This window comes from Ammospiza nelsoni, chromosome 14 (genome assembly GCF_027579445.1).
Source record: "Ammospiza nelsoni isolate bAmmNel1 chromosome 14, bAmmNel1.pri, whole genome shotgun sequence".
Lineage (NCBI taxonomy): Eukaryota > Metazoa > Chordata > Aves > Passeriformes > Passerellidae > Ammospiza > Ammospiza nelsoni.
The window spans coordinates 3,511,333-3,537,701 of NC_080646.1; the positions used below are offsets into that span (position 1 = coordinate 3,511,333).

At 42.2% G+C, this 26,369-nt stretch overlaps 1 protein-coding gene across 6 annotated transcripts in view; it reads right to left on the reverse strand.

The window, feature by feature from the left end:
- MEF2A (myocyte enhancer factor 2A) overlaps positions 1-22,786 on the reverse strand; it is an 81,259-nt gene extending 58,473 nt beyond the window's left edge. For 5 of the 6 annotated variants that reach the window (XM_059482206.1, XM_059482202.1, XM_059482207.1 and 2 more), the window contains exon 1: positions 22,452-22,786. The gene's annotated coding sequence lies outside the window, so the exon portion shown is untranslated. Of the gene's footprint in view, positions 1-21,649; positions 22,103-22,451 lie in introns of those variants that run through there. The other variant, XM_059482204.1, reaches the window with a different exon arrangement.
- Positions 22,787-26,369: the final 3,583 nt, after the last annotated feature.

Here is a 26,369-nt window from a genome sequence, read left to right on the forward strand (position 1 = left end):
GTAACATCACTGGTTCACAGCAAAGCTATGTGATTCAAGTGTTAGATAGCAACATGTATTCAAATATCTGATTCAACAGCTTCTGCAGTGAAATATTCCATGACTATAAAAAGAAGTGAGAACTCTCATCCATTTGTTCCCATTATTGTATTAATAACAGAAATCCTCAAAACTTCAAAAATATCTCAATTTATTTTCCTGTCAACAAACATCTTACATGCAGAGGGCCACTAAAAAGGTGAATTAGAACATGCAGCTGACAGAAGTTTAAGTGAAGGGCCAGAAAAACTTTAAACAAGGTCTCAACAAGAACCAGTTAAGTGATTCACACATACATATAAATTCCTTCTGATAAACTACTATATGAGTAATGTATTACATCACTGAGGAGCCCAACAAGAGCAAGGAATATTGAGAAAAGAAAGCCACAGAAGTTGGCTCTCAATGCATTTGAAAGGCAGCTGGGCTGTTTTCACAACTGCATTAAGTGGCCAGGAATCTGCAGCAAAAGCTCAGACAGTTTCAGATTATTGTAGACTTCCCTTACTGAAAACCTCTTAGTTTAAACAAGTATATTCATTTCCCTTTGACATGAAACATCAGATGCAAATGTGAGCTGTTTGAAACTGGAAGAGAGACATCTTCATCTTCACCACTTCTCTGGTCAAGCAGTGTCTGATGCAACGACTGCCCAGACCTGCCAATGACCAGGCTGCATCAGGAGTCAGACTGTAACTACAGCTCTCCATCAGACCCTCAGTTACACAGTAAAAATGAGAAAACAAACTGCCAGAAACATCAACCAGAAACCTGACAGAAGAGAACACTGCATGATCCCCTGCACTATTAGGTGGAGATCTCAGCATTTAATTAAGGAATCACTGATTTAAACCTGCTTGGAGCATACACACACACTGCAGTATTTCCACACAGTGCTGGGTCCCCTCCATCCATGCTGTCTTCTTCATCCCTGACAGAATCCCAGCTAAGAGCCCTTAGGAACCTTATTTGAATTGCAAAGCAAATACAAAGCAGTTAGTTGTGAATGACTTCTTGAAGGTGTACCGTGGTTAAGAGCAGTTGCATTCCACCATAAAACCTGGATGCTGCCTGTAGCCCTGGCAGCTCAAAGTGTGCAATGGGTAAGTTCACTCACCTCAGTCAACCCATGAGCTGGGACAAGTGAGATCAAGCTGGCATTAAACTCCTCATGTGAAGTGACAAACTTATGTAGACACAGAAATTATTTTCATTTATCTACCAGTATCATCAGAGCACACATGAAAGCCATCTGCAATCTTTTCTGTTCCTTTCTCATAAGATAAGGAATTTTGTCTTTCTGAAAAACCCTATGTACTTCTTTATCTGGGGAAAAAACCCACTCAGATATTAGATATTAAATGCATTTATTAAAGTGGATTCTGCACAGAATCAGATGCTAATTTAATTATTTCACATTATCTCATTTTACTCATTCTAGGTAACTAACCTGTGAACACGATTATATGGAGTTATATGAACAAAAAGTAAACCACAGCAAATTGACACACTTTATACACAGCTTTCAAGAACCTGCTGAGAAGCATTCCTGCACCTGCAAGAAACCCTAACTCCTCTTCAAAAAACTTCATTGTTGAGTACTCTGGGCCTTCAGGACATTAAAGCATTTCTCTCTCACATGCTGACTGGAAGCCTTGCAGCAGCTGAAGCAATAAATATTGACAGCAAGCTGGCAAACAGCAGATAGCAGTGCTGTGCTCTCCAATTTCACCTGCCTCAGCAAAGACCCAGCCTGCAAGGGACAGCACACCCAGGGCCTCTTCAGCTCCATTATTGCTGCTCTGGCCTGTATTGAAAATGTTTTCCCCTCCAGTGCTGGTGTAGCTTTGATCATACCTGCTTTTCTCTACCACCCTGAGAACCTGAATCTGCTCACTGCCACACAGATACACAGCAACAAAGTTTTAACTGGCTACAAATTATACTGAGAGAAACTTCCAGCACCCAGTTCCACCCTGCCCTGCTCTCTGGTGATGCTTTGCAAGTCTTGCACATGAGGCCACACATTGCTTAATAAAAACTGAACAGCCAACTCAGAGCAAACACTGCAACAACCATATGCCAAAATACAAGCTACTCCTGACAGCTCATGAGAATTGGAATTAGTGAAGTGGATTTTAATTAGGAAACTGTATTGATGACTGAGTTCTACTTTTCCCTCAATTCTCACCTCATATCGTCTACTCTGAGGCAGGATTATAGAAGCTGCAAGGAAATGCATTCAGACTTGCCTAAAGAAAATTGAAAACAAAACACTGTGACTACAAAATTCTGTCTTCCCACTGGGAGAAAGGAATCTTTCCAGCAATTCACTCCCTGCATTCAGACGAATTACAGATTGCTAGTTGGTTTTTTAGCAGACTCCATCCTGCTGCCAAGTTAACAGATTTTTAAACTGAGATTTGAAACAAAGACTTCTTAGTACAACCCAGAAAGGTGAGCACTGAGTTGGACCTAGCTCTCAAAACCTGATCTTATGATTTCATCTGGAGCTCATACACTTTTATCCCTGCACAGACACACCTATGATTATGGGCTATGTTTAGATTTGTAAGAATTCACCAACATCCAGTGTCATCATTTTCTCCAGCACACAGCTCCACGGAGGGAGGGGTGGAGACATTCTCCACACTATAAACATTTGCCTACTTTCAAAGGAAGATAGGAATCAAAACAAGCTTACCCTGTACTTCTAGCAGACACCACTCTTAACATGTTACATCAACCAACACTTCTGGAGATTCTTCCTTCTAGCTTCTGGTACGTTTCCTTCCTCTTTGTCTACCACTGAATGTACTTCATTTTGATGGTAATATCTGATTAACAACCTCAGCAAGCCTTTAGAGGTGGCAGGCACTCCCCTTTGTAAGCTTCACTTACCCAAAATAACACAAACCCTTTAGTATTCCACAACAGAAACAGCACCACATAAAATCTTAAGGCCACCATCAGTGTCCAGTTCAGGAAGAGATCTGCATGTATGAACCAGATCCATGCACAGGATAAATAACAGCATTTAAAGCAGCACTGAGCTTTGGTTTAAACAGAGTAAACCAAGAGCTCTGCTCTCACACCCTGCTGCTGCCAAATCGTTCCATCTGCATTAGCTGCAAGATGTCAGCTTGGGCATGGAAAGGAAGAATTATTTAGTGCATTTAGTGAATCCTCTGATTCAAAAATGAGAGGATTTGTGCCCCTGCCTAGGTGGAACAGAAGCCACAATATTCCTGAAGAGGATGGTAGTATCCCCTTAAAATTCCCATACAGAGGAGTGATGATCTTAACACTCTGTGCTTTGTTCTTTTTTCAATTAGTCCAGTTCCTTCAGGGAAAATGCTCACCATGCACGGCTGGGAGAAAGGCAGTAAAGGGAAGAGCAGGTTCTCAAAAGCAGAAGTGTGACAGAGGACAGCAGCAGAAAGAGTTAACAATAAGTTTGCTGTGACATTTTATCTAATTTGATAGCACAGAACAAAGACACAGACCTGGAGTTTTCAATTTAGTAGATTCAAACAGGCATTAAGAAGAAACTGATTTTCATTCACTTTCGAGGATTTCACCTTAAGGGAAGGTCTTTCAAGGATGCACATGGCATTCCTTGGCCTTCAGAAAATTAAATCAATTAAGCACAAGACTCAGTTCTTGTAAAAAAAAATATTTAGAACATCCATGAGGAAAGGAAAAGTATATGATGAAACCAAAGAAATATTTGTCAATAACACTGACTAACCCACTAGAAAGATGCTGGAGCTTTTGCCAGAGGTCTGAGTTTGCACTGGTGGCTCTGCAGTGTCTCAGATCCAGGCTGCTATGGAAAAAATAAAAGGGAACTCCAAAGGGACCTTGTTGTTTTCATAGGGCATTAACTCAGGAGCACCAACCACAGCTTCCAACACAGCTACACCCTCCAGGGCTAGAAACAGGACATTGCTAAGGTACATAATGGATGCTTTATGGAATAAATTTCAATTCTCCACTATGCTTAAGACATTTTAATGCCACTTTATTATGTGCATCCTTAAAGTACACAGAATCTACTGTGCTTCCTTGCAATTCTTCTGCAAATGCAGTATCTACCAAAACTACAGAAATCCACAGAAAGTATCTTCAATCTTTGAAGGAGTTCACTGGTCCATAATGACAGTGCATGTGCAATACAATAAAAACTCAAAATCCAGCAACCAATTATTCAGAAGAAAGTGCCTACACAGACTTCTCACCAGGAAGAGATGGAAAAGCTGATAGCTGGAAGAGGCATGTTAAATCACAGCTGGGGAAGGTGGAACCCTTCACCCCTCTGCCTTCAGACAAGCCTCACTGGCAGGACATGGGGCCACCCAACCTGGGAAGGGAAGGAGCTCCCAAAGCATTGAGAACCCACCCGAATCTTCCAGCTTAAGGAACACAACCACGCAGGCCTGAGACCAAGGAAATCCTTCAGCAATGTGTTGGTAGAAACACCATGTCCCACGTGGAGTATTGAAGCTCCACTCAGCTGCCTGGATCCAGCCCAGGACATTTCTGCTCACCTGGGCCCACAGCTGCTGTGCAAGAAGCACAGGGAAACTGGGATTGTGCAACAAAACACGGGATGATGAGCAAATCACCTCACTATGCTCAGCACAAGACATCAAAAACCCCTAAACTGTAAACCAACATCAACATCACACTTCCTGCAACAAATCAGCAGGGAAAACACTAAATTTTATTAGGATTTTGCATAAGCAAGATTATATTCCATTAAAGAGATTATCCACTTTTTAATGTTGTCTTGATAGAGGACTTATGTGTGCCACTCTTCCCTGCTTATCATCTCCCAAATGGTGTCCTGCTAAATCTGCAGAAGGCACATAAGTGACACTTTAGCTCTTAAGCACAGATGATACCAAGACAGTCTGACAATATCACAGCACTGCCAAAATTTACAATTGTGGGCTTTCTTAAAGATTAAGTACCTGAGGATCAGATTACTATTTTCAGATTTCGTTTAGAATTTAATCTTTGGTCATCATGGCAGCAGAAAACTGAACGGCAGCAGCCAAATAAAACACTCCAAAAATTATGGTGGATTAAAAAAAAAAAATCTAATTATTTTGGAATTCTATGTCTCTCACACTGATATGCAGAGACCTTGCTGCAGCATTCCAAATTTTGAGTTGGTTACATCCCAGTTATAAACGCAGTCTCTTTAAATAGTTTTATAACATTTTATTTAATGAACAGAACTCTGAAAACATTCAGGGAAACGTTAACTTTTGAGAGCTTCTCTGTTTTATTCACTTGTATAAGATCACATGGTTACTAGACACATGCATGCTAAATATATTACATGCTACCATGGCAGCAGGTCAGTTCTGCACAAGCTGCTTGTATTAAATTTCTCCTGTAAGTGACATTAGACTTCAGCTCTGCTCCAGCACATATAGGAAGAGGCTTCACATTCCAAACTACCATCTGAAGGGGAAAACTATGCCAACACAGTACAAAGTATGCCTGTGCTACTTTAACCCATTTACTATTTTAACACACACACGCAAGCCTTGCTTTTATGTTATCTATATTATGAATTTTTCTGATTCAAGACTCCAAAGCTAATGGCTTTGTCATAGTTTTTTGCTATGAAAATTTAAGGAAAAGGTCACACAATTATAGTCTATAATATGTGACACGTTCAGATTGACGAAACTGCAAACACTAAGTATCATTAACTGGGTAGGCTATTCAACTACATTTGAAATCTTTTTTTACTGGTTTATTAAACTGCCTGGATACACAGTAACTACTAGAACACATTTTAAATAAGCATCATTGCATATTGTTGTAACAATTTCAGAGCAGATGTTCTCCATAAAAGACAGTGATATATTCAAAAATCCCACATATTGTCTGTACATATACATTGACATGTCTAGAAATACACACACTGGCGTATAAAAAGCACAAACAAATCTGAGTTGTCAAAATTAATGGAGCACACCCTAAAAATATTTCATCATCCTCTGTTACAACGCTTTAATATGTCATACTACAAAGGGACACCACTGCAGAGAATGCCAGCATCATGGGGTAAGGAAGGCAAACTCTTCTAAAAGCAGCCTCTAGACCAACAGAGGATCAAGTATTCCACAGCTTCAGATTGGTGCCTTGGAGAATGCAAAGATAAAAGGGGAACAGACTTGATCACAGGGTCAAGAGAGGTTATCTGTATTCTGCTGGAGAAATATGCATTAATCCTCTTCTCTTCCTAAGCACAGAGGAAAGCCTAACTCAAACACTTATCAGTAAGGATGTAACCACAACAAGCTCCAGCTGACGTTGGAGGCAGGGGGAATCATACAGACCTTTGGTAAATATTTAGGCAGCTAGCCCACATAAAAATCCTGGACTCTTGCTTCTCTAGTGCAACCATATCCACAGGGGGTAGGTGAAAGTTCTCACAGACCTACTTTAGCTGCAATTGCCTGTTTGCTGCAACCCAGAAGCACATCCTGACACTGCTCCTCCCAAACAGAAATTTTGTGAGATGGTTCATAGTTGATTGATCTTCCCTTTCCATTGGTGGGGACAGCTGCAGACCAGACAGAACTACCAGAAGGCACCAGCTTACCCACAACAGAGATCTGCTGTGGGCATACCAAGAGAACAGGCTATGAACCAAGGTAGAGGTATGCCTGGATTTGGAGCAGATGATAGTTTAAAGTAACTCATTATTCAGTCCTCCCTTAATTACTCTGCAGAGCACACCAGCATTTATCAAATAATACACTGTCACAAAGATACAGAATACCACATTTTTACAGAAGGAAATTATTATAACACTTTTAATTTTATTCACCCAAAGGTTAAGCACCAAACTGTAAAATGTCTGCAGTATGGTCCTGACCAGGTTTCATTTTGGCATTAGAACTTCTGCTCTAAGGGACCATGCTGGAGGCACAAAATCATTTCTAATATAGGAGGCACTTATTTTTTAGCAGGAGAAACACTTCTATTAGGCACACAGAGAATATGTATTGGTGTAGTGTCACACATCAGCACATGACAGAGCCTTTATCCGGTCAAACAGCGTCACATGGACCAAGAGCTAACACAGAGCAGAACTGTGCCTGCAGCTCCAGCACGGAATCTGGGCCATGCCTGCACTTCGGGTTTCTGTGCAGCTGCCGGGAACAGCTCCCCGCCCCCCGACCCAGGGGAGCACGGAAGCTGCCAAGAGCAAAGAAAAAAATCCTCCTCAAGAAGCATTCTTCACCTCTGCAGAGCTGTCACAAACGTGAGCCTGGCTGAATTGCCACGTTCCAAACCTGGCATTGGACTTGCTGCTGCTCGAATATTTAAGCCATCCCTTTCCTACCTGCACCAGAGCTGAACCCATTTTTCATTACATCTCATTTGGTATTTTTCCCACACTGATGACTTAAGAGGTGCAAACACTGTGACCTGCTATTAGCAAAGTCCCAGCACACCAGGAGTATTCAATAACTCACACACACACTGGATTCCTTTCACAAACACACAGAACTAAACCCAAGAACTGCACTGATAAAGAAACCCCACAGAAAAGTCATGAAATAAGTGAACCAGTCTGCTGGCTCCATACAAAGACAAAACTAGGAATCTACAAAGACAACTTGTCTACAGAAAACATATTTTTCATCTTTTTAAAGAACATGTTTCTGACTGCACAATTCAAAAGCAGCTTCCAAATTTTATCAATACAGTAAAAACTAAAACTAAACAGTGTTTCTTCTGTAAGCAAATAATATTAAGGCGCCTTAATCTTACATATCACATGCAACAAGTTTTGACTAAGAAAAATAAATGCTCAATATTATATAAAGCACAAAAAAATCCCACTGACCTTGGTGAAGGACTTGGAATTAAATTATCTGCAGCTGTGAAGTGCTACAGGTTACTGTTACTTGAGAATCAAACAAAAACCATCAACAACAGGCAGAAATCAAAATCTATCCAACATGATTATCAACCAAAGTAGAGCTTGCATAATGTAAAACTAGGCAGATGCTCTGGCTTTCAGAGCAGATAATAGTTTTATTTCTCCAGAAGTGTTGGTACCTAATCAGTCAGTTTTGGAGCATCTGCTTTTCAAGACCCCAGGTGAAAAGAAGAAACAAAAATCTGTTACTGTAACATACCCAGCTGACAGATGTAGAATTGTATTCATGGAAACACTAAAAGCCATACCAGAAATGGAGGATATTAAGAAAAATAAAATTTATACTTGCCAAGAGTAGAACCCACTATATTTGCTTTCTCAGGAGGAAATACACCAGCACTTTAATAGGTAAATGTGCCAGAGAACTCACCCTCTACCCACCAGGAAGTGAAATGAAAGAAAGCCCAAAAAATAGCACAGAAAACAGAAGGGGGTGTGGTGGAAATACTTCTTGTTTACTGGCAACTATCTTAAAAAAATATACATATAGAGAATAAACAGCTGAAATCCAACATATTCACTCATCCAGATCATCACACCAAAAATCTCAGGCAACACAGCTTCAGCTGCTTGCAGCACTTGCTTTCAGCCCAGTCACACATCTCCCCACACCTCCTGTACTCCTGCCCGGTCTCACTGACACAGGACAGAGCTCAAGATTGTTCAGCTGCACCCAGGAGGGAGATGAAATTCAGGCATTTGCACAGGGCCAGCAAGGAATCCACTACTGCAAAGGCAAGGCACCAATCTAAATGTTCTCAAAGGCAAAAAAATACTCAAAACAAGGCAAATTCTGCCAATGCAGTAACATGCTGCTGATCTAATGGATTAGCAGGCAAGTTTGAGGTACTGAGGCCTTCCAGGTCACAATTTGCACTTTTAATTCAACCTACAGGTATCAACTAGAGAACTGGAAACAAATGCAAAAACACAGCACTTGCACTACAAAATTATTTATCTTTTTTTATCTTGCATATTTATAAATGGCAAGAGCTGATGGAAGTAGCACTTGGCAGAATACAACCCTCAGTTAAAGCTCTCAGAGTCAGGCATCCACTTGGTCAGGTCAAATTACAACAGGCAGAAACTGCCACCATCATCACCCAACCACTGCCACAGCCCAAGACCTGTATGCTGCACTTCAGAAGCCTCTGTCACACAAATACCCACATTAAATGGAATTATTGCATCCCCTGTTTTTCCCAATTTGTTAAAGGCCATCTGAGCCAAATCCTTCTTAGAACAGAGACATCAATCTAGACCACAGACAAGTTCTGGAACTGCAAGCTTTATTGAAAGCCACAAGCTTCATTGTAGTTTAATCACCTAAATTAAATACATAAACAAGATTTCAGTTTTTAAAAGGATGACTAACTTAAATTTGCCACATTAATTTACTTTTGAAGGCACTCCATGCAGCAACACTTGCCACACCAAAAAACATTAGTATGTTCTCATAACACACAAAAAATGACCAAAACACATGTAATAAAGAAACAAATGGAAAAAGAGTAAAAGTTGGTGGGTGCTGTCATTTGCTTTACTGGAACACATCAAATAATTTCAGCACTGTTCCGCTCGAGATGTAAAGAAGAGCTGAGACAGGAATTCACAGCTCCAAACCACACGAGACCACGTGAGAAAATGCATCCACCTCAAAAAGCAGGTGCACTGCCATGCACATCTTGCTAGTGCAGAATCACAACTGAACATATTAACCCAGTTTCTCAAAGCCTTAATGATGACAAATATGACACTGAAAACATGTTCTTCATTAAGAAACAGGTTTGCCCCATTTAGGTGCTACAACTAACGAGCATTTTGTGAAATGATGGATTTTCAAGCAGGAGAGATAATGAGCTAAATGCTTTCTGTGAGCTATCCTAACATGCCACTGACTGGCACAGGTACATTAAATGAGTTTAAAGGTGTCCTGTATACATCTACCCAGCTACATTTATCAAACAGAGCTTTACTGTTGATCTCAGAGGGGATCTGAGCTCTGAGGGGATAACACAGACTACTTCCCCAAATTTGGACTAATCCAGAAGGCAGATCTAATGAGTAATATTTTTCCTATTGTATTCCCCTTCAGTACAGTGCCCTGCCAAGTCTTTCAAATGACAGTGTTATTAAGATAAGTCCAGGAAGGCACTGTACAGGAAAAATAGGAAGGCCTGTGAATAGGATACACAGACCTCAGATGTGGTTGAAGGATCTTCTAGTTTAGATTTCATACATAAACTGCTTGAGACTAGCAAAAGAGCACTAGAACTCAGAAACACTTTTTAAAATTTTTCTTAAAATGGTATAGATATTATCATTCCTCATTATCCAAATGACTCTGAGCATCTCCAGATTGAGTTCATCTCCCCACAGGTGGAAAATAAACCCCAGGCAGTAAGAAGGCTGAGACCAGAAATTGCAGAACAGCATCTCAACCCACTGGAACCCGAGAGTGGCAAAGTGCAGATCTAAAGCTTTGTTCATTAGATTGAACAGTGAGATTTCAATATTTATTGTAGATCTAAAAGAGAAATGTACAGATTCACAAAGAATGACTGCACACATGCTCTCTAAACAATGCTAATCCAATTAGGTATCACTCATTTAGACAGATACATTTCTTTAATTATGCTCAAATTGTCTCCTATTGCTAAAATGAAAGTTAAATTATTTAATTTTGTATGTGAATACAGCAGAGGAGAAGGAGACAAAGACTTGGATTCAAAAGTCCTTGTGATTGCCAAAAGGGGAAAAAAGACTGCTCCCTACACACTCAGGAACCATTAAAACCCTTCAGCATTTTTTGCCAAACATGGTTTCACGTATTTTTTACAGCGCTTCAAAAGGTTTCGCTAAGGCAACTTGTGTATTGACAATAATACAGGCACCACGCTGCATTGTACAGAAGACAATAGCAAGATCTGAGTAATGTGTATTAAAGAAAACACATTCACTACCATGGGAACCCTGTCAGAATTCACCACTACTGCAAGTCATCCACAGGAAGCTTTTCTGTGCTAGACTTCCCCTCCTAATAATCTCTCCACTAATACCTCTAAGATATAAACATGAACATTATAGCACACAGGCAATGCCCTGGCCTGCAGCATTTTCATCTAAATTGGTCTAACAGACACAAGGAGACAGCAGAAAGAATTCCAGAATAAGATCTCCATCACTTACATCATCAGTACGGCCAAGGATTTCACTGGAACATTGACACTAATTCACTGAAAACTCATTGTAAGCACAGTTAATGAATGTGGGAGAAACCAGGGAAAAAAGAAAGGAAAAAGCCCAACTCCATACACACAACACAAAGAACCAAGCATTACAAGAAATGTCCCAAATCCCACTGAAGTTGACTTTATCTAAAGTAGTCTAGGAAGTTTCACTGGAATAAGTGGACCTTGTAAAGTATTTGTTACTAAGTTTTTAGTAACAAACTACACCAGACTAAAATCATGCCTAGACCAAGCTTTTGGGATCCACAGCTTAAACAGGAAGAGAAGCAAGTGCCCCCTCCCAGCCTCAGTTACAGTGCAACTCTATCTGCATGCATAAGGGCACCAGCAATTGCAACAAAATAAAACCAGAGTTAAACATTAAACTACACAGAGGACTTGCCTGGCTACAGCCATTTACAGAACAAGCTCAAGGAACACTGCAGCATATGCAAGACATTAATGTACAGTTAAAACTCCTTTTCTCAGCTCCTGCATGGAGGCAGTACATCAAATCCACCTGGAAGAAGAGCTCAAACATTACCAGAAGAATTTGTTTTTAACTATGTCTTGCAGAGTCCAAATTAGTTTTTCAATGAAGGTCTGCAAACTCAAATGTAACAAAAGCATCTCTTAGTAGATTGTTTTGCAGGGTTTGAGAGATGAAAATGCAGAACCTGGAAGTGTAAACACAGAAGTTTCATCAGACTCCAGAATGAACAGGTATCAAGCCAAAGAAAGCAAACCTTCCCTAAAAAGCATTTTACACATAGAAATAACAGAACTAAATTTTCTCCTTGAAGTCAAGACTAGCCAGTATTGGAGTGCCCTAGAATGAGCCACTATTTCAACAAATAGTGAGCTGTGAAATGCTGAAATCCATTTTTAATCAACAAAAAAAAGCATGGTAATGGCACATAAGTTTAGGGAGTTTATGAATTTCAGAAAAAATGCTCCTCTACTGAAATCTAAAAAAAGGGACAGAAAATACAAAACAAATTACATCACAAGCAACATCCTGAATGTACTGTAGATCAAGCTCCTTTCCCTGCATAGTAACAAGAAACAAAAAGTATTCTAATCCCTTGTTCAAGATTGTAGCAACCACAATAGCAACTGCAGCAGCAGCTTTTCCAAGAAAGGCATTTTAAATGTGGAGTTTACCCCTCAGAACTGGTGTACCTACAACAATCTTCATAACACATGCAATTGTGCCCTTATCTAAATTTGTATTTGTCTAGAGAGAGGGAAATGAAGCCAGAAGACAAGACAATTATAGAAAGTATGAAACCCAGAGATACAGTCTCAAGGAAGTATAAATGTTAATGGTCGGACACTGCAAGCTTTAAAGGTCTCAGACCTGAAACACTGCTAAGCCTGAACCAAGGCATCTGAGGTAAAATGATTCTCTCTGAAGTGTGAGCTGATAAACACAGCCAGACACTAAAGCTACAAATATAAAAAAGAACCCAAGGAAAGGAACTCAACTGGAACTTTTTTTTTTTGTTGTTACCATTCCATTTGTATCTTGGTTGAAACCAAAGAGAAGCTGCTTTCTAGTTACTTGATCAGGCTGTTGCCAAATTCCTGAAGGAAAACGTGTAAATCCTAGCACAGGTGAGCTGAATCATTCACGTTCAAGGTCCACTTCTATCTTCAAAAGATTTTCACCTACTCCTCCCTTCCTGCCGAGTGGCCCAAGCACTGACACATCTCTGTGGCTGACAGCGTGTGCCTGGGGCTGGGCTGGCCCTCATTGTCCCAATACTGCCACCAGATCAGACTATTTTAAGATAAGCTAATTATGCCACTGAAAAATCTTCTAAGCCACTAAGACTAAGCAGAGGAGACCACGAAGAATTAAAAGCAGAGAAGCACAGGTTAGACAGAAGCAAGAACTGGGATCTCAGCTCTTGCAGATAAGCCTGCAGGATTCCTTGTCAGATTGCAACTCTGACTTTTAGGCTGTGCTTACTTTCTCCTGCTTCTACAGTCTTAACAAGCACAAAAGGAACTTCACACAAAAGGCTGCTGCTCCTTACACATTCAGAAAATTAGTCATTCAAGCCTTAGAAAAACAACACACCAAGACCTTTGTGGTTTTCGTGTAGGCATTATCTACATGCATGCAAGACAGCTACAGAAACCAACTTAGGTGCCTTAAAACAAACAGATCTGAAGGAAAATCCTCAACCAGGATTTTGTTGCACAGAAAGATTTCAAGAAGTTTATCAGATCATCTTCTCATTAACATTTCATTCAAGGACTGAATGACTGAAAAGTAGGTAAAAACTTCTTTTGAGAGCTACTCAGCCAGTACCCAGCAATATTTTGATAGGTTTTATTCCAGAACAATTCAGCCCTTAAAAAAAAAACTTGTTAAAAAAAATTGGATCCAGATAGTCCTACATAAAGCACAGATATGAGCATCACATAAACTATCTTCCCATACACTTACAAGCAGGCCTCATCAAAATGAAGATACATTTATTTGCTGAATGAATTCCAGCCTAAGATGATATTTAGAACAAATCAAATACATTAAAACCAAAGCAAATTAAGAAACTGAATGCAGTTTTAAATCACCCTAACTTTAAGTTTTATCTTAATAAAATTAAATAAAAACACTTAAAATAAGAGTTTGCTAATATTAGACTAGAGCATCATCAATGATGGCATTAAAACCCTGAAGACAGAACTATTTCCACAGCTTTATAACTTTTTTAATAAAATGAGGTTTACTTGACCACAGTCTATTCTCCCTCATTAATGGTTTCTGATTATATTGGTCACTTTCAGCCAAGTGCTATAGCAAATGCATCGATTATTTCTGAGATTTCCCAAAAGTGCTGCAGAATTTTTGAGCTGGCATTAGCAGAGAAGCCCTGGGCAGAGCAGAGCCCTGCAGTGGCCAGAGGCAGCAGGTCCTGGGGGATGCTGGGGCAGGCAGCAGGCCCCTGTGCTCAGCCCGGCCACAGCTGGCACACATTTAACATCTGTGGAGAACTGAACAGAAACACACTGAAAAGAGGGGGCACTCTAAAAGATCAGGGAATAACAGAAAAGTTGAAAAATAAGGGAAATGGAAATTCTCCAGGTTTTATTATTTACAAAATCACTTCTTTGCTATTACAGTTTGGACTACTTTTAAATGTACTTCCACCATTTCTCCATATTTTAATAACATAAATGAAATGGGCTACAGAATACAGAATAAAAATTTTCATATACACACTGTCTTTGTTCTTCCCTCTTCCCCATACCATGCTCCTCAGCAACCCAGCCATAGAGCTGGAATCCTTTTATCTCATGCAATCACACTGGTTACGCTCGCCTAGAGCCAGTGTTAACAGGACGGTCTACAGATCCTTTAATGACTTCCATCTCCCCCGAGACAAAAACTAGGTGGTGAAAAGAATAAAACAAAAAGGCAGCAAGACCCAATGGCACCCAGGAGTACCGCCAGGTTGGCTGCAGCCTGGCTCGCTCTGAAGCGGTTCCTCGGTCCGCGGCAGGAGCCGATGGCTCCGCTCACCCGAGGCCCGGCCGAGCCCCCGGGGCTGCACGGGCACGCCGGGATCACCAGAGGGAGCTGCGGGGGCTCCCACGGGGCCGCACCGGGGCTCGGGGCTCGGACCGCAGCTCCTCACCCGGGGCCAGTCCTGCCCTCAGCTTGGGACAAAAGCAGCTTTTGCTTGAGTCTCTTGGTAGGAACCTTCCGATCCCCTCTCAAGGGAATGACTCTGTCACTTCCTGCAGGAATCTGGTGCAAGTTTTACATTAAGCACCTTGTGCTAACACTCGACTGCTCGTAAATACGTGTGTGACAACAACAGGGTGCACGGACTAGTTCAGGGCATCCTCAGGAGAGAAGCGTAGAAACAAGGATGTCACCGCTAGGCTTAACTCGGCAGGACGGGAGTCCAGCTCCTCAGCAAAACCACGAGGGGAAAGCTCCAAACGGGCCCGGGGTGTGCAGGGCGCTGAGGGCGGCCCGGGGAGCCGCAGGGACATGGACGGGGGGCAGCGCGGGGACCGCTGCGGACACGGCTCACACCGCAGCCACCGGAGATCAGCCTGGGGAAACAGCCAGGAGTCACCGGGAGCATCAGAACGCCACGGCAGGAGCAGCAGCTGCAATCTGCAACTCCCCCAGTCCCGTTTCACCTCCTGAACAAACCCTCAGTCCTCTACGGTACTTTCCTCCTATTTTGCATACGGCACCTAAATGACTCCAATAATGAGGAACATTCCGTTTTAAAATCCAGAATTTCCAATCGTTTCACCACCACATTTTACTAGTTTATCGAAGATACTGAGTTACCAGTGATAAATAGAAACACTGACCATTAGCTTTTCCCTTTTTCTAGGGAAAAAAAATATAATTTATCAATTAAGATAATTCTTGTTGCTTCTGCCCTCCTCAAATTTCATCTCGTATTAAACCCAATACAAAGCCTGGAGAGTCGTCTTAGATTTCTCTGTGCTTCCCTAAGAACAAGTGCTTTCTACATGATTTTGTAATACAGATTTTATAAAATAGTTTTTAAATCTCAGTTGTTCCAATTGATAATTTTTCCTTTTTTTTTTTAACAGCTATTCAGGTTGGCAGTTTCTATATTTGTGACAAAGGAAACAACAAGCACCTATTTAAAACTCATGATTATTCTATGACATCCACAGCCATTCCATGTTCCACATGCTCCTCGGGAATTTTCAGGGCATTTGTGTTCATGATTACAACTTCTGCACATCACCCATATTCCATATCTCCAATATTCAACAAATTCTTGCTTCCATCAACTGACCACATGTCTCTTCAGCCATCCACGACTTTGTCTCCTTCCCCTGAAGGAGGAGTTCTAATTTAGTGCTTCCTAATGAAAACCATTAATATTTTTACTGCTGGCACTTTTTTCATAGCCCAACATCTCTCCAAGCAAAGATCTTCACATACATTTCAATGACAAAAATTTAAGACGCCACATTTGGAATGCTATGAACAAAGATAAGGAGGACAACAAGAAGACAAAACATTAAAAACCCCAACACTCAAAAGAAACACAGGAGGATATTAACAAAGTCTCTCGGAGGAAATCCGTCTCCTGCACTCAAAAGCTTCAAATCCCTGAAGCCAACTATTCAAGTAAATATGTGTATTATTAAACTCAGACTAACAAACATAATTTGACAGCCTATAGGCTCAAAAATTGTAGAAGAAAGCGCTTTTCCTTTTTTGTAGGCATCAAATGAAACAAATTATCTTGTGCTATACCTCTGACTTCCCCTCCTTCACCCTGAAACCAAGGGGATTCTGAATATAAATTTAAGACACCTGACTTAATTAAAACCTCATACCATTACACACTAATTTCAACAGCTTCAAGGAAAAATAAAAATTCTGAAAATTTCAGTTTATTACCCTCAGTGCCTGACAAGATAATAAAAGAACAATGATGATGGAACATCCCCTTTTCTCAAACACTCTCAGAAGACTCATTGCTTTGAAAGCTCACACTGGAAGAAGCAACATTTTAAAACTGCTCTATACACCAAATTATTAGCAGTCATTCTTGTCAGCTCACAGCTTTTAAAACAGGATGCATGCACTCATATCAGGAAGAGGCAGTTGCTTGTGAAAGAATGATACCAAAAACAAGATGTCCCTCATGCTGATAACCTCATACAATGCATCTGAGCTATACCATACAAGTTTTCCACATGACGGTCTATTAAATACAATTCAAAACATCTGGAGAAAGATAACCACTTAAAAACAGTCACTTTCTTTGATATCTGAGGGGCGGGAAATATTACAACTTTTTTTTTCTCAGCTCTTGGACTCAATTATTGCAGATTTGGTGTGATACAGGGTGTAAAGTCACATTATCCTGACAGCTTCCCTAAGTTTCTCTAATGGACACTGCCAAGACAAGGCTGTTGTGCCCTTTGTGACCCCTCACCTTTAGGACGTGTGTGTATCTGAGCCCCTGAAGGTTCAGCCTCTTGCTTACTCTCTTCTCTTCCAACTGTTTCTAATTCTTCCATATCATAAAGAACACTAAAACAATCTCCTCTGAATTCTGTTTCTCAATTCTGTATGCCACAGCCCTCAAGAAAGAAATGTGTAACAGCACAGCCCCAGCACAGCTCAGTTACAGACATGCTTACACAATTATACAGCTAAAAGTTTAATAATTTAATCCCCTTGACCTTCCAAACACGAAGTGATCCCACAAAACTAAAAGATCAGGCCTGTGTACATTGGTATGAAACCTCAGCTCTGGTCCTGACCACAGCCTGCAAGTGTCACTGCACGTACAGGTGACACATCTGCTTTACATATTCTCACAGGTCTATGGTGAGCTTGCAAACAATAAAAATAACACCAGTCCAGTCCATGAAATCCTAAATTACAGTATCAGAAGCAATCTGGTTTTCAAAAGAAACTGAGTTACACAAACACTCAAGGAGATTTGAAATAAATGGGAAAAAATCCTTCTTCACCTCTATTATCATCATAAAAGTATCACGAGCACAAACCCATCCATCCTACACACCCACTCCTAGGTGATCTCTGACCATGACACATTTCTCTCTGAGTCAATTTGCTCCTGATTAGAAAAAAAGGAAAAGCTGCTTTGTCATCAGTGCCTGGTACACAGACACCTACAGCAAGCACCTTTCCACGGCTCTGCTTGGTGCTAATCCCCAGCACCTACTTTCTATCTTGCTATACTACAAACAGGCATGCAACAATTCTCAGTAGCTCCTAGAGAAATCACAGAGCAATGCAGAACACATTTTCAAGTTTCCAGGTTGGCCCATAAGGACTTTGCCAGAATTCAAAAGCTCTCCAGGGACAGAGGCAAATATAACTGGGAGACCTACCTAATTAAGCATCACTAACATTTTGAATATAAAGTAGTTAATTCCCTGAAAAATAATTCAATTAATCACACTCTTATTAAGAGGGATGTATTTTCTTCTGATCATAGAGGCACGCTTGTACTGCTACAACACATGGAACAAAAAGCAAAGTGCTCCCACAGAAAAGGTTCTGCATTCCCCTGCACTACAATTTTGAAAAAGACTGGTCACAAAATTTAGCCTGCCTTATTCTAATAAAATTCCTTCCTAATTCTTCACTGTAGACATACATTAAGAATAAAATCAGAAAATATATAAATATATATAAATATATATTCTATGTATAATTTAAAATATTCTAACTAGGTGATTATCTTGGACAGGCAGGGGTGAAATCTCAGGAACAGAGGAGTCTTGCAAGATATTAATTCCTCTTTAGTGTCAAATAGAAATGAGAGCACACAGTACAGGGGTTTATATTTCTAAAGAAAGTTATATATTAAATATAAAGAAATCTAGAAACATTGCTGCAGAACAATTAAACAGAAGCCAAAACAATACCATTGATTTAAAAAAAACATCAATGCCTTAATATGGAGGAAAAAAATTTCTTCTTTTCAACTCCCTAAGCAGCAACTTGAAAGATCAAGTGTTAAAATAAGAAAGCACCAGATGAGGGGAGTGGTCAGAGGTAGAAATCTAGATCAGATGCTTACTTTCAAATAAATGAAGCAGAATCTCTTATTGCAGATAGGAGTCATTATTTATGAGCTGGTGCTGTACCTCAGAACACATGCAGGGGGGAGGGAACTGTCATCTCACACAGGCTGGGCTCAACTCTCAGCCATCCCACCTTGTCCTCTTACACTGGACACTGCATCAAGGACCTCAAATGTATTTTCATCAGCTGTCCAAAAAAAATTCCTCAAGTTTTTTACTGGAAGGCCAACAAAGCTAACTCGGGGCAGAAGTGAAAGAATGTCTTGTGTCATCTCCCAAACCACCTTGCAAACATGCAGGGAAAAAGCAGCCTTCAGTTATTTCACATCTGACTGCACCTTAAACCACGGGGATTCTGAGTATAAATGTAAGGCCCCTAAATGAAAACCTCATACCATTACACACCTTCAAAGTCTTTACTGACTTCAGTGGCAGGAGCAAGAGTTAAACTATCCATCCCCTCATCAGCAGCACCTCAGTAACCTGACAGAGCCATCCAGGCCATCACTGCTCACCTTGCAGGGCACAGGAAGGCACACCAGAAAAAGGGAGTGCTGTGTTTATATCCCCTGGTTACTTCACCACAGCTGAAGGAACCAAACCTGAACACAAAGCACCAAATTCACCCATATTATCATAGACAGAGATTCTGACTTTTGTTCCATTTGATCCATTGAAGAACACATTATTACACATGTGAAATAATGTCTTTCCAACACAATAAATCTGAAACCTTAAAGTGATTTGTGCGTTAAGAAGCACATCCATTGCCACAGGACGTGCCAATTAATTCAAAGGAAGATTCGTTGCAATGAGAAGGAAAAGGAGATCCCAGTGCTTTGCACACATTTCCAGGCTGCTGTCAGGACTGAGAAGGCCTAAAGCCCAAGGTTTACCAGAATATTTAGTCCTTTAAAAATAAAAAATTAAGAATTTGGTGAGGCGAGTAAAATGTGCTAATGGTAATTTTTAGAAAACATATACTTTTAAAAATTCAACTAAACCCCACAGACCTCTCTCAAGCTAGGCATAACAAACCACAGTTATAACTAATTCAAGATATTCCTTATTTAGGAAAAAAAGTTGCCAAAGTGATACAGATTTGCTCATTACACAGCATTAAACTACACTTCTTTCAGTACTCTGGAGAACTAATCAGCTGTGTTTTGTTGGGAGAGCATGGCTGGGAGCAGGCAAGGTAGCTTGGCATTGTTCACAGAGCAGAGTGGTGCCTCCAGGCTCCTGAAGCAGCACTTGGGCCCAGAACATACAGAATGACATCAACAAGTTATCTGAGAAACGTGGCCAACATTCTAAAATAAACCCATAAAATCTCTGCTGCCCGCATTAACCAGTTTAAGGTGAACCACACACACTTCAGCTCAAAGGTTCCTAAATAAGATGAGTCTTCTGCTATAATGAGCTGTTTTGTTCTCCAGAATTATTTCAAGTTTTCATGCAGCCATGTCCTCCTCATTGTGCTAGTCCAACCATGACTCAATTTCTCTAAGTTCATAAAACTCAATGTTCGCTTTCTTCTCCATCTGTGGTTTCACAGAGAAAGAAACTCATATTCGAGTGCTCTAAAAGCAGGGATCTGCACACAGGCACAGCATTCCATGGCACCACTCGTCAGAGGTGAGCAGTGACCACACGGGTTTCAACACACTGAGAAAACAGAGCAGGACAAGCCAACAGCAAAAGAGCTGATGTATTCCCACCACCATCTGCAAGTGTCTGCTCACAAACAACCCCCAGGAACGCTGCAACGCTCAGCTGGCTCAGAGAAGGAGCTCCATGCACACCAGAGCTGTCCCTGACACTGAGGGATTCTCCCCCTCTGCCACTGCACGTGGACCACGCCAGCTACAGATGTGGGAGAGAATTCATAGGAGAAAAATAACTGACCAGGGCACTGGGCGATTTTCTTTATGAAATTCCAAACTGAATGTCCTCAGTCAAAAAAGGCTCATCTCCAGCTGCACAGCACCATCATAATCCCTTAATATCTTGACAATTTGTTCCATTCTCTTATTTTTGATTTGCTGGCTTAACAAGTATAGAATTTTAAAATATCATTGAATAATGATACCCTTTAGTAAACAAAGGCACCGACATTACATCCTTTATTATAATTATTATAATCCCTCTAAATTATGTAATTGAATAACATGCCATTTTGCACATATTCTAACACCTCAATGAAAAAAAAATAGTTTAAATGAGGAACTTCACACTTTTCCCCCAAATGCAAATCACCTGTGAGATAGGAGGAAAAAAACCTAAATATTACATTCTCATATGTAAAAGGCATTTTAAATGATTTTAAATAGAGACAGAATAGATGACAGGAATGTTGCCCTGACATCTTTTGCACAGGTATTTCAATACCAGATACCAATAAGAAGACACCAGAATTCTCTAACAAAATATAGCTGGCTACTTCTTAAAAAAAAAAATTGCATAAGGAACAATTGTGTGTAGACAGTTCACAAAATAAAGATTGAAAGCTCATAGCCCTCTTCATGTTAGATAAAAATTTCCCAGACTGTAAAAACGGTTTAAAATAAATACATTCACATTATCAATTCCATACCAAACCACTTTATTTTCCTTACTACTGTTTACAAATTATTCCTTTTCCTTCCTCCTTTGTACTTCCCAAAACCCCTTTCCCCCACCGCTCATAACAATTTTAGTCATTGTATGGCTATGGGACACAATGTTTTTACACTAAACAATTTTTAAAAACCCTCTTCTTAAATTATCTGTTTTCTCCCCTACACAACTCCAATTTCTCAAAATTAATCACCTGTCAAACAAGGCACTATGGTCAGTTTTTCTGAGCAATTCCACTCTCCTCGCCGCTTAGCATCTCAAAAGCAGGTAAAAATTTATTGTAAAAGACAGCTCCATAAACTTAAAAAAATTAGTCTTCCCAGTCAGCAGCGGACGAGTCCTTTTTCCTCACGACTTCTGCCGCCGAACACAGAATCCTGCCGGCAGCACAACCCCGCTGTACCTTCAGCCTTCTCCCCCCGGACGGAACAGCCTGGGGTTCCACCCCGGAGCGCTTGTCCCCCTGCCATTCCCAGCACACCTTCCTGCGGCGCTCACTCAACTCCTGAAGCGTTCCCAGCTCCCCCGGCCGACCCCCGGCCGCTCCCGCATTCCACGGACGGGCTCCCGGGGAGCCTTTTCCTGTCGCTTCCCCGCTCGCTGCGATGTCGCCTTCCCCAGCGACACCCAGCACAAAGGGTCCTTTCCCCGCACCCCGGGCGCTCCAGGGCCGCGTACCCCACCCTCCTCGGCTCCCTCCCGCCCGGTCCCCGGGCAGCTCTACCGGCCTGGCCCGTAAATGTCCATCCCCTCCCGCGGGAAGTTCTGTGGAGGCCCCGGGAACTCGCCCACCCCGGGACCCCGCCGGCTCCCCCCGCTTTGCTCCCTCAGAGCGGGATGGGGCCGGCGGGGGGGGGGGGACCCTCCTTCCTTCCTTTCCCCCTTCCCCTCCCGCCAGCCCCTCGGCCGCTGTCCCCGGCCCCGGCCGAGCCTCGGGCTGAGGGAACGCGCCCCGCTGGCCGCGCGGAGCCGGGACCCCGGGACCCCTCGCTCACCGCCGCTCCCCGCTCGCTCCGCTCCCGCCGCGGCTCCTCAGGAGACACTGACACCGGCGCACGGATACCGCGCCGCGCTATTTTTGGGAAACAAGGCCCGACCGCGGCCGGAACTACAGCTCGTCACACTCTTCTTCGGTGTCCTTCCGCACGTTTCTCCGCGCAGCTCCGGCAGGCCCAAGGGCGCTCAACGGCGCCGGGCAGGGGCGGAACGGACCGGGGATGGCGGGGAGGGGCGCGGTGCTCCCGCGGCGGGCGATGGGACGGGCACGGGCGCGCTCCGCACTCGAGGCATCGCCGGATTACTTTGTTGGGCCGGGGAGCGGCCGGGCCTACATTCCTGCCCGCCGACCCGCCCCGGAGTGACGGCGTGCACAGCCAATCGCACCGCCGGCGCGGGACAGCCCGCCAATCAGCGCGCAGTTGGTGGGCGGGGCGTAGCGAAACGTGGACGCCTTGAGTGACATGGGAGCGCTCAATCAGAAAGGGAGGGAGGGAAGCGACAACCAATCAGAGCCCAGTGGGGGCAGGGCCGTTGGGAAGGGAACGCCCCTCCTGCCAGAGCTCGGCGGGCGCGCATGCGCAGAGCGCGGGGCCGGGTGGGCCGGCGGTGACGCAGCGGGCTTGACCCGCCCCGAGTGGCGCCTGCGCCGCCGCGGGGCCTGCGGGGCTGGAGGGCGGCTCTGGGGCAGTAACAGCGAGGGCTTGGGGCAATAACAGCAGGGCTTGGGGCAGTAACAGCGAGGGTTTGGGGCAATAACAGCAGGGCTTTGGGGCAATAACAGCAGGGCTTGGGGCAGTAACAGCAGGGCTTTGGGGCAATAACAGCGAGGCTTTGGGGCAATAACAGCAGGGCTTGGGGCAGTAACAGCGAGTGTTTGGGGCAATAACAGCGAGGGCTTGGGGCAGTAACAGCGAGGCTTTGGGGCAGTAACAGCGAGGGCTTGGGGCAATAACAGCGAGTGTTTGGGGCAATAACAGCGAGTGTTTGGGGCAATAACAGCGAGGGCTTGGGGCAATAACAGCAGGGCTTTGGGGCAATAACAGCGAGGCTTTGGGGCAGTAACAGCGAGTGTTTGGGGCAGTAACAGCGAGGCTTTGGGGCAGTAACAGCGACGCCGGGGAGTGGGGCCGGTGCCCCTGCTGAGCCGCTGCAGGGCACTGCCCCCGCGGATGAGCAGCTCAGCTGGCCCTGTGTGTCACCCTCTGAAACCACCGCCGCCTCCCCAACACACACACATATATATAGTGTATGTGTATATATAAAAATACACACTCTATTCTCTATAGATACATTTTTATATACGATGTATCTATATACACTGTGTCTAGTATATGGAGTATATATGCAATATATAAAATATATTGTATTAGCCATATATACACACTAGGTATATATGTATCTAGTGGATATTATATAATTGTGAGAAATAGCCACTGGTAAAATTGAATAAGGACAAGGTTGTAAAAGCAAAACTATTAATACAAAGTCATTACACTATTAAATATATAAATATATATTTTATATAGTATATATACTATACGTATTATGCATTATAAATACATGTGTGGTATACAGTAAATACTATATTAATTCTACTCTAAATATTAATTGTATACTATATACCTAATTGTAAGTATAGTGACTATCTACTGTACAGATATAGATTTTAAAAAGAATTTAAAATAAAATAAAATTATTAAATTAACATTAATTTATTAAAAATAATACTTTTTAAAATAATCAAAATTAATTTTAAATTAAAATTAATTTTAAATGAAATATATTTTCTGCCTGGCTTGCTGTGACTCTCCCAGCTCTGAGGACATGAGCTGTGTCTCCACGTTCAGACAAAGGTGACAGTCCACCTCAGTTCCAGCTCCATGCATCCATCCCCACCTCCCATTATCTCAGCCAGAGCTGCCATTAATTGTGCTCTAAGCAGAGGAGACTGCTCGGGAATCCAGAATAAAAGCCATCAAATGGGCGTCGTTCTCCTTCACAGAAGGCGGCAGCTGAAGAGCAACCCAAAAATAAAATTTTGATGATAAAATGATACTTGCCAAAAATCATCTGCGCTCTACAGCTCTTCCAGATTTATCCTGTGAGATACCCACAGGCTCAGAGTGGAGCGACAGGAGCCATTTCACAGCTCCAAATCACTGCAAAGGGCACATCTCTAATCAGGACACCAGAACCAAGGGGGCTGTATCTGAAAAACAGAGATCAGAGGGGTTCTTTGTATTTTAGAATGGTGTCATTAACTGAACACAAAAAGGTAGCTCCACAAAAGGTTGGGAATAGGATGCCAGGAATGATGACAGAAACTCCCATCGGGGAGGGTGGTGACCATGCCAGGGGATGGGAAAAGGTGGATCCTCCATGACCATTCCCAAAAAGTGAATGTTAATTTCTGGTGTCCATTTCCAGAAGTTTAGCACAAATGGAAACAGCAGTTCTCAGCTTTCAGAAATGCTGGAGTTCAGGGTTTGTAATGTAAATCCAAACAGATTCGTTTGGATTTAAGAGTGCAGCTAGTAAATAAGTTGAACAGCTTCTGAAACATCCACCTTTTGTTCAAAACAGAGGTGCAAGAATAGACACTTCTTGTGGATCTAGGAAAAAGATTGCAAGAAGTGAAAAAGACAACAAAATATAAATATTTCCCATCTACAATCATATTTCCAAACTGCTTATTGCTGATCTGTAATAATCAGGAAGATATTTAAATCCATACAGTTTTGTTTCAATTTCAAGATGAACAGTCTAAATGTCATTGATTTTCATATGAATAAGATTTATTCTCTCCTTCCTCACTATACCTATCATCCATAATACCTGTAAGGTCTATTACTAGAATCTAATGATTAATACCACAAAATCCTCTCTTGACAGCAATATGCTGAGAAGATGTTAAGATAAAATACTGAATATTTAACTTATAAAAGTCAGTGGGAATCTGAGTAAGACATTGAAGCAAGGCCTGAGCAAGGACTTCTGGATATACTCATGAATTATTTTCAGTACATATTATTCCAAGCTGGCAAAAAATAGAGCAGGAAGCCAAAGAGATAAATAATTGGTTCTAATCTGTCCTTTTCAGTGGCACCACAAGAATAAGCAGAGCATGTGTTGCTCAAGGGATTTCTCTATGAGCCTTGCAAACAATGCCTCAGGGGCACAGAGCAGCCTCCTTCCCACTGAAATGCTTTCCTGCCCTGCTGGAAACACGGCCCTGTGTAACAATTGAGAAAAGGAAGTGCAGAATTCAGGTTGCAGTTGAAATTCCAGATGTTTTTTCCATGTGTGATGATGTGCTGCCGCATCTGCTCCTGCAGAACCCTCCTGGGACTGGTGGGGAACCAGGATGGGTGGTGGGGAGGGCACAGATGTCCTGATGTGTCACAGTGAGTGACAAATGTCACCCCTCAGGCTGACACAAATAAAGTCACAGAGGAGTTGGTGCATCAAAATCCTGAAATCACTCCCTGACCTGATGGTGCTGCAGTGGGTTTGATTTCCAGGACAACTGCAAAGACCAAATTCTCCTGGATAATACGAAGGGTGCAAAACTGTAGGTAATAAAGAAAAATGTACACTGCTGAGAAAAAATGGCAATCTTCGTAAGATTGGAGAAGCAGCAACATAAGAAAGCCCCAGAGAACATCACACTGGAGTGTCAATATGACAAGGGAAAAATTACCACAAGCATCTGCCAGGATCACTTGTGAGAGAAAAGGGAACAACCACTGACTGCATTTCTGCCCATCCTAGGTACAACCCAGAGACTGAAAAGAGCCCCCTGAAATCTCTTCCCTTGGCCAAATAGCAGGCACTGCAATTTCCATGATATCCAAAGAGAAATAAACTCAGAGCAGAGCAATAGCAAATATAAAGAAAGATAAGGAAAAAAGATA